The following is a 9,248-nucleotide window of genomic DNA, read 5'->3' on the forward strand; positions in this document are numbered from 1 at the left end:
TAGTTCTTTTTACCATATGATTCTATTTGCCCCAGTATTCTTAAATCCATCACTTTGTATATCCTCAGGGTGAAGAGGTACATGGTTGAACCCAACACAAGTGCTGTAGGTAGCAGTGTTTCATTATTTCTTGTGACATCCACATCTATATTGAAAGGTAGGTTGGTGTTTTGTTGTTGCTGTCATTTTGGGTAGGCTTGAGCACTGCATGTTGAGGGGTCCAGAGAGGCATGATAGAGATCTGAAATGTTTTTATTCCTCCTGCTTCTGAACTACTGGACCAACCCCAGACCTGTTTGTCCCTTTATCCCCTGGGACCCCAGGAGAGAGAGGAACAGGAGAGAATAAAAGAACATGGCAACATGCTTAGAAAAATCATTCCGAAGTTCACTTCCCCTACTGGGAAGCAGTGGAATCAAACTGAAGTCTTATAAAGAGAGAACTAGCATGTTTACTTTCTTACTCTCTCCCACTCGTGGAGAATACTTTCATACCTAGGATGTTTCCCTTATCATTCTCCCGAATACCATGCCTAATTAAGTGCCTAAGTATCCGTAGTGACATCTTAAGAGTCAGCCAGTGGCCTTTTTCAGATCTCATCCTGGATAACTTTTCCTAAGCATTTGGCACTCTTGGCCAACTCTTCTTACTGAAAACTCTCTCATGTTCACTCTAGAGACACCATCTCCTCAAGCTTTCCTGCCACTTCTCTGACAGCAACTTTCTTGTCTCCTATACCTCCTTATTTCCTTAATCTCAGATACTTCTTCCTAAGGTCTCATCCTTGGCTCTCTTCTTTTATGTCTTTGCAATCAGTCCCTTAGCAATCTTATTAGCTCACAAAATTCACCTACCATTTCTTTGCAAAAGACTTCCAGATCTAGGTGGCAACCAGGTGACTAAGTAGCTTTGAATCAATAAACATTTATTAAGTACCCACTATGTGCCCAGCACTGTGCTAAGTCCTGGAGTCTCAAAAAGAGGCAAAAGACCGGTCCCTGCCCTCAAGGAACTTAGAGTCTAATTAGAGAATAGAGAGAGTACTGGACTTCAAGTCAGGAAAACTTGAGTTCAATTCTTGCTTCAGACTCTATCTAGCTGTGAGACCCTGGGTAAGTCAACCTCTTTCAGTTTTCTCATCTGTACAATGGAGTTCATAGGGCAGCTAAGTGGTACAATGGTTAGAGTGCCCTGGTCTGGAGTCAGGAAGACCTGAGTTCAAATCTTCCCCTGGACACTTTCTAGCTGCATGACCCCAGGCAAGTCACTTAACCTTATTTTCCTCAGTTTCTCATCTGCAAAATGAGCTGGAGAAGGAAATGGCAAATCATTTCAGTATCTTTGCTAAGAAAACCTTAAATGAAACCATGAAGAGTCAGATGCAACTGAACAACAATATGTTATTTAGACTGCTGCTAGGTAGTTAAGTAGATAGAGTGCCGGTGCTGGAGTCACGAAGACTCATTTTTGTGAGTTCAAATCTGGCTTCAGACACTTTCTAACTGTGTGACCCTGGGCAAATCACTTAACCCTGTTTGCCTCAGTTTCCTCATCTATAAAATGAGCTGGAGAAGGAAATGAGAAACCACTTTAGCATCTTTGACAAAAAACCCAAATGGGGTCATGAAAAGTCAGACACAACTCCTCCTCAACAACAACAAAAACAACAACGACACACAACCACATTAGAGTTGTTGTGAGGATAAAATGAAATAAAACATAAAGTATTTTACAAACTTTAAAGCACTATCTAAACACTAATCATTATTGTTAAATATACCTCTCCAGTCCTGATGTCTTTAAAGAACTCCAGCCATGCAACTCCAAGGCCCACAGGACATTAATTAGTCAATAAAAGCATTTACTGTTTATTGACATTTATTATCAAGCACCTACAATGTACCAGGCACTGTGCTGGGCACTGGGGATACAAACACAAAGATTGAAACAATCCCTACTAGACCGGCCCCTAATATCCAGCTTGTCAAAAGCAGAGCTGATGATTTCCTCCAAAACCAATTCTCTCTCTTCCATTGGTGCCATCATCATTTACTCATATAAAACCCACTTTAGGATTTACCCACTTTAGAAAAGTTGTTGGTATTTTTGAGCCTTCTCTGTCCTTTTCATATTCAGTCTGTAATCGAGATCTATTGATTCTACCTTTGAAACATATTTCACATTTGCTCTCTCCTCTCTGCTCCCAAAGCCACCTCTCTTGTCTGTTGAAATTGCTTCCAGTCTCCAGTCTCTTCCATCTACCATAAAACTATTAGGCTAATTTTCCTTATGCTAATCTAGGTCTAGTCGTGTAATTCCTCTGCTCAAAGTTTACAACGGTTCCCTCTTTTTAACTAAGTAAAGTTAAAACTGTTTTTCTTGATATTCAAGGCTCTTTGCATTTTGGCACCGTCTCGATAATTCAGCATATATTAAGCCCCTTCTATGTGCTGGGTAGGACAGTGGATGGCGTGCTGGACCCGGAGTCAGAAAGACCTGAGTTAAAAATCCGGCCTCAGACACTTACTAGCTATGTGACCGTGGGCAAGTCACTTAACCTCTGTTTGCCTTAATTCACTGGAGAAGGAAATAGCAAACTACTCCAGTATCTTTGCAAGAAACCCCATGGAGAGCATAGGGTCAGGAAGAGTCAGATGTGACTTGAACAACTCAACAACAACAACAACAAAGTGTTAGGTACTGAATAAAGATAAAAAACACATTTCCTGCCCTGAAGGAGCTTCCATTCTATAAGGGGGTTACTGTATATACTTCTACGAATATATTTCTAGGTAAAATGTGATAGGAACAGAGAGAGATATGGGAAAGACACTATGAGAAAATTTGAAGACTTATCACATATTACTCCCACCCAGTGTTTCAGCTCTAGCCAAATTGGAGGTCATTTATCACTGTGCTTACTAGGCTCCATACCTTTGTCATGTTGTTTCTATTCTAGACTATTTTCCCATCCCCTTTCATTTCTTGAATTCTTATTCATCCTACAAAAAAATCAATGCTCCTCCATGAAACCTTTTCTGATGCCTCTTCTGAGTGATGACCTTGGAACTCATGTAACATTTTGTTGGGTACCTTTCCTATTCATGCTTTTAGTATGTGTCAGAGCTTCCTATGTTCATGCCTTATCTCCCTACTGGACTGTAAACTTTATAAGGACAGGAGCCATGTTTTATCTCCCCCATGCCTAACACAGTGATGGACATCCAGGAGTCCTTAAGCAATATTTTGTGGAGGTATCTAAGCTGATCCTAATGACAACCTGGTGAGCAGATAGTAGGAGTATTGTGATTCCCTTTACAAATGGGGCTTGGGTAACTGATTTGACCAAGGCCATAGTAGAAGTAAATAATACTGATTAGAGAAATGCAAATCAAAACAACTCTTAGGTACCACATCTCTCCTGTCTGATTGGCTAACATGACAAAACAGGAAAATGATAAATGCTGGAGAGGATGTGGGAAAATTGGAACATCGTTACATTGTTGGTGGAGTTGTGAACTGATCCAGCCATTCTGGAGAGCAATTTGAAACCATGCCCAAAGGGCTATAAAAATGTGCATACCCTTTGACCCAGCAGTACCGCTTCTAGGGCTGTATCCCAAAGAGATCACACAAGTGGGGAAAATACCCATACGTACAAAAATATTTATAGCAGCTCTTTTTGTGGTGGCAAAGAATTGGAAATCAAGGGGATGCCCATCAATTAGGGAATGGCTAAACAAATTGTGGCATATGAACATAACGGAATACTACTGTGCTATAAGAAATGAGGAGCAGATAGACTTCATTACAACCTGGAAAGACTTATGTGAACTGATGCTGAGTGAGGCGAGCAGAACCAGGAGAATATTATATACAATTACAGACACATGGTATCTGTAAGGACTAACTTTGATAGACTTGACTCCTCTCACCAATGCAAGGTTTTAAGACAGCTCCAAAAGACTCATGATTGAAAAGGCTATGCACATCCAGAGAAAGAATTAGGGAGTCTGAATGCAGATTGAGGCAAACAATTTGCTCTCTTTTTTCCCCTTCTTTTTTGGTTTTGTTTCTTCTTTCTCATGATTCATTCCATTGGTTGTGCTTCTTTACAATGGGACTATTGTGTAAGTGGGTTCGATGTGAAGGTATATGTAGAACCTATTTTGGATTGTATGCTGTCTTAGGGGAGGAGGGGGGAGGAGAGGGAGGGAGAGAAAATTTGGAACCTGAGAACTTGTGAGACTGAGTGTTGTAAACTAAAAATAAAAATAAATTTATTTAAAAAATTTTTTTTAAAACGATATAAAATTGAGGGAAAAAATAAAATACTGTTAAAAAAAGAAGTAGTAGAGCCAACACTTGAGGCCAGGTCTTTTAATTCTAATTCTAGTGCCCTTGCTGAAACAGTGTAACCTAGAACTCTCATTCGTAGAACTTGACTCCAAAAAATGTGGGGAAATTTCCAGAACCCTCATCTGTCCTTATAAGATGACACTGCTGAGGTCATTCCAGAGGATACACTGTAGATTCTTAAAGTTAGATATATGAGGTATACCGTATATTAAATTCTTTCTTGTGTCCTTTTCCCATGTTTGGCCTCTCTACATTATAGTAAAAAGGCCATATTTAGAGTGGGGTGACTGGGCTTTTGCTCCCGGACTTCATCATCTGGTTGAATTCCTTGATTTTTTTCCTGTCCCATCATCCCATGCTTCATGGTTCTCTGGTGGTTCCCCAGAACAAAGGCCCTCTCCTAATCCCCTCCTATCATATTAGTATAACTACTATTTATTTCTACATGTTCCTACCTCTCTACCTCCAGCTCCCTTTTGGGGATTGCCTGGTAAAGCTTTACCCAATTCTCCAATTCTCTCCAATTCTCCTCTTTACCCCAAGCAAACATGAGAATTCCCACAGATAGCCCTTATCATCCATCCCTTTGTGTAGAGCGCATTTCTTTTTGCACTGAGGATATATAAGAATAACAAAATACCCCCTGTTTTCTAGTCCCTTCCACCTTAAAGAGATCTATGCTGTTAAGCAGAAACCAAGACATTGTAGATGCACTATTTGTATCTAGAGCACGTCGGGGAAGCTTGCTGCTAATTTTTCTCCCCCCTCACATCACACCATATACTTATCTACACAGGGCACAGTAATAATTTAATGTGTATAAAGCACTTGGAGATCCTGTGATGAAAGGTTTGATAACATGGGCTCTCGTTATTTTGTGCAGCCTTGTCACTGAGCTTTCATGATTTTTCTTCCAGTTACTCTGCTCTTTTCAGCCCAGGCCCTGGTGGGAACAGAAACCTAGGTGAGTTAACCCTTCCCCACACCAGCTATCACCTAAAAGATGGCACACCCAAGATTGCCAGATTTTGAATCTGACAATGATTTCTTCCAGGCCACCTGCTACATTTCTGATGAAAATCCATGCACATCATGAGATGAGTGTTCTGCCCTTTTGAACTTCCCTTTAGAAACTCGAATAGTTCATAAGCATAATGACATTAAATCCTTTAATTTCCTTCCTTGGTAAAATCAGGTTTCCTTCAAAATTATGAATTTTCAGCAGAATTTTTTGTATTAACTTTGAATATTAATAGAACTGGTTTCTGAGTGAATGTTTAAGAAAATCCTTTTTTAAAAATAAAAAGACTGCCAGGAACTTCTAGATTTTAGAATTTGTTTTTTATTATTATCAGTAAATGTGAATAGGTGAGGTAGATTAAAAATATAGAAAAGTTACCCCCTATTTTAAAGGAACCAAATATGAAAATATCCTAATATTTCTATACCTCTTATCTGGACTGGCTGATTTTTATACCAATGAGATATTATATTTAATAGGTTAGTAATCTTTCTTTCGTGTAGTTTAAAGTGCTAAAAATGAATTATAATTTCACAGAGTTGGAAGGGACCTTATAGGCCATATATAGTCCAACTTGTACTTGGCCAAGGTGAATGGGCATTGAGCTTTTGAGTGAAGACCAGTAGTAAGGGAGAAAACCATTACCTCAAGATGAAATCTAATCTATTTCTGCAGAGCTCTAACTAGTTGCAAAGTTCTTCCTTAACATCAAAGCTAAATTGGTTTCTTCACAACTTTCAGCCATTGTTCCTAGTTGTGCCTACTGGGCCCAAGCAAAATAAATAAATAAATAAATGATCCCGCCTCCACATGACAGCTGTTCAAATACTTGAAGATATTTATCATGTTCCCTTTGGAATCTTCTTTTCTTTTGACTAAAAATTCCTGGAACCTTTAACTGAGTCTCACAGGACATGATGTTGAGATGATTCACCACTCTAGTTGCTCTCTTCTGGATGCTCTCCAAGTTATCAATGTCTTTCTTAATAAATAGCTCACAGAAAAGAATAATATTCCCAGTGTAGTTGACCAAGGCATAGCAGTAGAGAAAATTGTTGACTCCTTAGTCTTGGAAACCATGCGTCTCTAAATTTAGCCTATGTTATCATTAGCTTTTTGGTTGTTATATTGGGTTTGTAATCACATATTGCATTTGTAATCCACTAAAGTCCCCATATTTTTTCTCAGAGAAACTCTTGTCTGGTAAATACTTTCCCATCTTGTACTTCTGAACCTGATTTTTTTTAAGCCAAGTGTAAGACTTTGCATATGCCACACTTGAATTGAGTTTGCTCAGATTTCACTGAATATTATAATTCACTGAACTATTTTTGGATCCTGAGTGTGTTTCCAATATGTTAGCCACCAAGCCAAATTTGTGTCATCTCTAAATTTGATAAGCATCATCATCTATGCCTTTCTCTAATAATTTGACAAAAATGTTCAAGACAGGACCAAGGATAGATCCTTGAGCACCCTACTAGAGACAATTCAAGTTGGCATCAAATCATTAATGATTTCTCTTTGGGTCCAGACTGGTAATCCATTCTGAATCCACTTAATTGTTTAGCCCACATCTCTCCATCTTTTCTTCAAGAATGTCATGAGAGACTTTGTCAAATGTTTTGCTAAAATTTAGATCAACCATTTACAACATTCCTCCAATTGATTGGTCTATTAACCTTATTGAAAAAGAAAATGAGAAAATCTAGCATGACTTGCTGTTTATGAAGCCATGTTGGCTCATTCTGATGGTCCAGTTTCTGACACATACTGGCTATATCAGCCTAGTTGAGTCATTGAGCCTCTAAGGGATCTGGGGTATCCTTTTAAGACTATGCTGTAAGTTGTAAAGATAGTGCTGACATTGGTGGAGAGAGTTGCTTCCCATGGGAGTTCCCTATACTGGTGAAATCACAAGCCCAGTTCCTGTTAGGCCTGTAGTTCTATCATTCTACAACTGATGAAGCAGAGGCCATCTGTTTTATTTCTAATGCAGTAGACAAAGCACTGGGTATGGAGTCAAGGAGATTTGACCGTAGATACTTACTCAGATACATACTCCTATGTGACCATAGGCAAGTAACCTCTATCTGGCACACTTTCTTCTACAGTAAAATGTAAGTCATAATAGCATCTACCCAGGGTTGCTGTGAGGATCAAATGAGATAATATTTGTAAAGCACTCAGTGTAGTGCCTGGCATGTAGTAGGTGCTTAGTAAATGCTTATTCTCTCCTAGAGCCCTCCCCCCAATATTGCTCTGTATCCAAGCTTCATCAATAAATTCTGTTGACTGACTAAAGATCTTTAACAATCACCTTCTTAATCCATTAAATTTATCAAATAAGGAGTAAATAGTAAGAATTTCACCCTAGAAATAAGGTTGAATTCATTTCAATCAACATATATTAAGTTCCTGCTCTGCTCAAGGGGATGTATTCTAGAAACATGGGATGACATGTGCAGAGGAATAGAGAAAAGAGGTGGTGTGTCAGCTTGGAGAAACATCTTATTTGGTTTTTGATTAGAATATAAAGTTCAAGAGAAGTAGGGGGAGGTGGAGCCAAGATGGTGGAGGTAAAGCCAGGGCCTTACCTGAATTCTCCCCCAAACCCCTTCCAATACTTTAAAAATTACTCTAAACAAGTTTTAGAGCAGTAGAACCCACAAAAAAGATGGAACAAAACAAATTTCCAGCCCAAGAAAGCTTAGAAAGTCAGCAGGAAAGGTCTCTGGCACCACACTGTGAGAGGAACATGGTTCATCACAGGCCTCACCAGTGCAGACCTGGCCTCAGCAAAAATGGAGCATGCTTTGGGGCAACTGAGTCACTATAAGCAGTGGTGATTTCAAGATCTCTCAGCCCACAGATGCCAAAGGCAGCTTAGAAGGTCAGTAGGAAAGGTCCATTGCACCTGGGTAAGAGTGGAGCACAATCCAACGAAGGCCACATCAGCACAAACCTGGCACCAGCAAACAAGGACCAGGTCTTGGGGGTGACTGAATCAGCAATGCAGTACCTGTTTCTGGAGCTCTCAGCCCACAGATAATAAGGGGGTTGAACAACTGGTCACAAGGAGATTACAGGGGGCTTTTTGCTAGTACTAAGGTAGGACTTTGTTCCTTTGTCCATACTCAGATCTGTTTCCTGGGTGGCAGTCCTGGGGCAGGAAGGAGCACTAGCATAGCGGAACTTGGAGCCACAGTGGAGGGGTGACCCTTCTCACAGTTCCAGGGTAGAAAAGAGCCTTTGTGGTCTCCCACAGACCAGAGCACAGGCCAGAAGAGTAGTAAGCATGTCTCCTTAGATTGTACCACCTTGGAAGAACTGAAAACTTACAGGTCCCTAGAAGTATCTCTGAAAACACCTGCACAACCCCCCTGAAACATGGGATAGTTCACCCTCCACAATGGAAGCAGGACCTTACCTTAACAAAAACTTAAAAGTCAACTACTAAGCTGGGAAAATGAGCAAAATAAAAGAAAACTAAAAAAAAAACTATGACTATTGAAAGTTACTATGGTGACAAGGAAGCTTAAAACACACACTCAGAAGAAGAGAAAAAAGTAAAAGATTCTACATCCAAAGCCTCTAAGAAAAATATGAATTGGTCTCAGTCCATGGAAGAGCTCACAAAGGATTTTGAAAATCAAGTAAGAGAAGTAGAGGAAAAAAATGGAAAGAGAAATGAGAGTGATGCAAGAAAATCATGAAAAATGAGTCAACAGGTCAGTAAAGGAGACGGAAAAAATACTAAAGAAAATAACTCCTTAAAAATACACTAGGTCAAATTATAAAAGAGATCCAAAAAGCCAATGAGGAGAAGAATGCCTTAAAAAACAGAATTGGCCAAATGGAAAAGGAG

Source organism: Trichosurus vulpecula, chromosome 6, assembly GCF_011100635.1.
Source record: "Trichosurus vulpecula isolate mTriVul1 chromosome 6, mTriVul1.pri, whole genome shotgun sequence".
Classification (NCBI taxonomy): Eukaryota; Metazoa; Chordata; class Mammalia; order Diprotodontia; family Phalangeridae; genus Trichosurus; species Trichosurus vulpecula.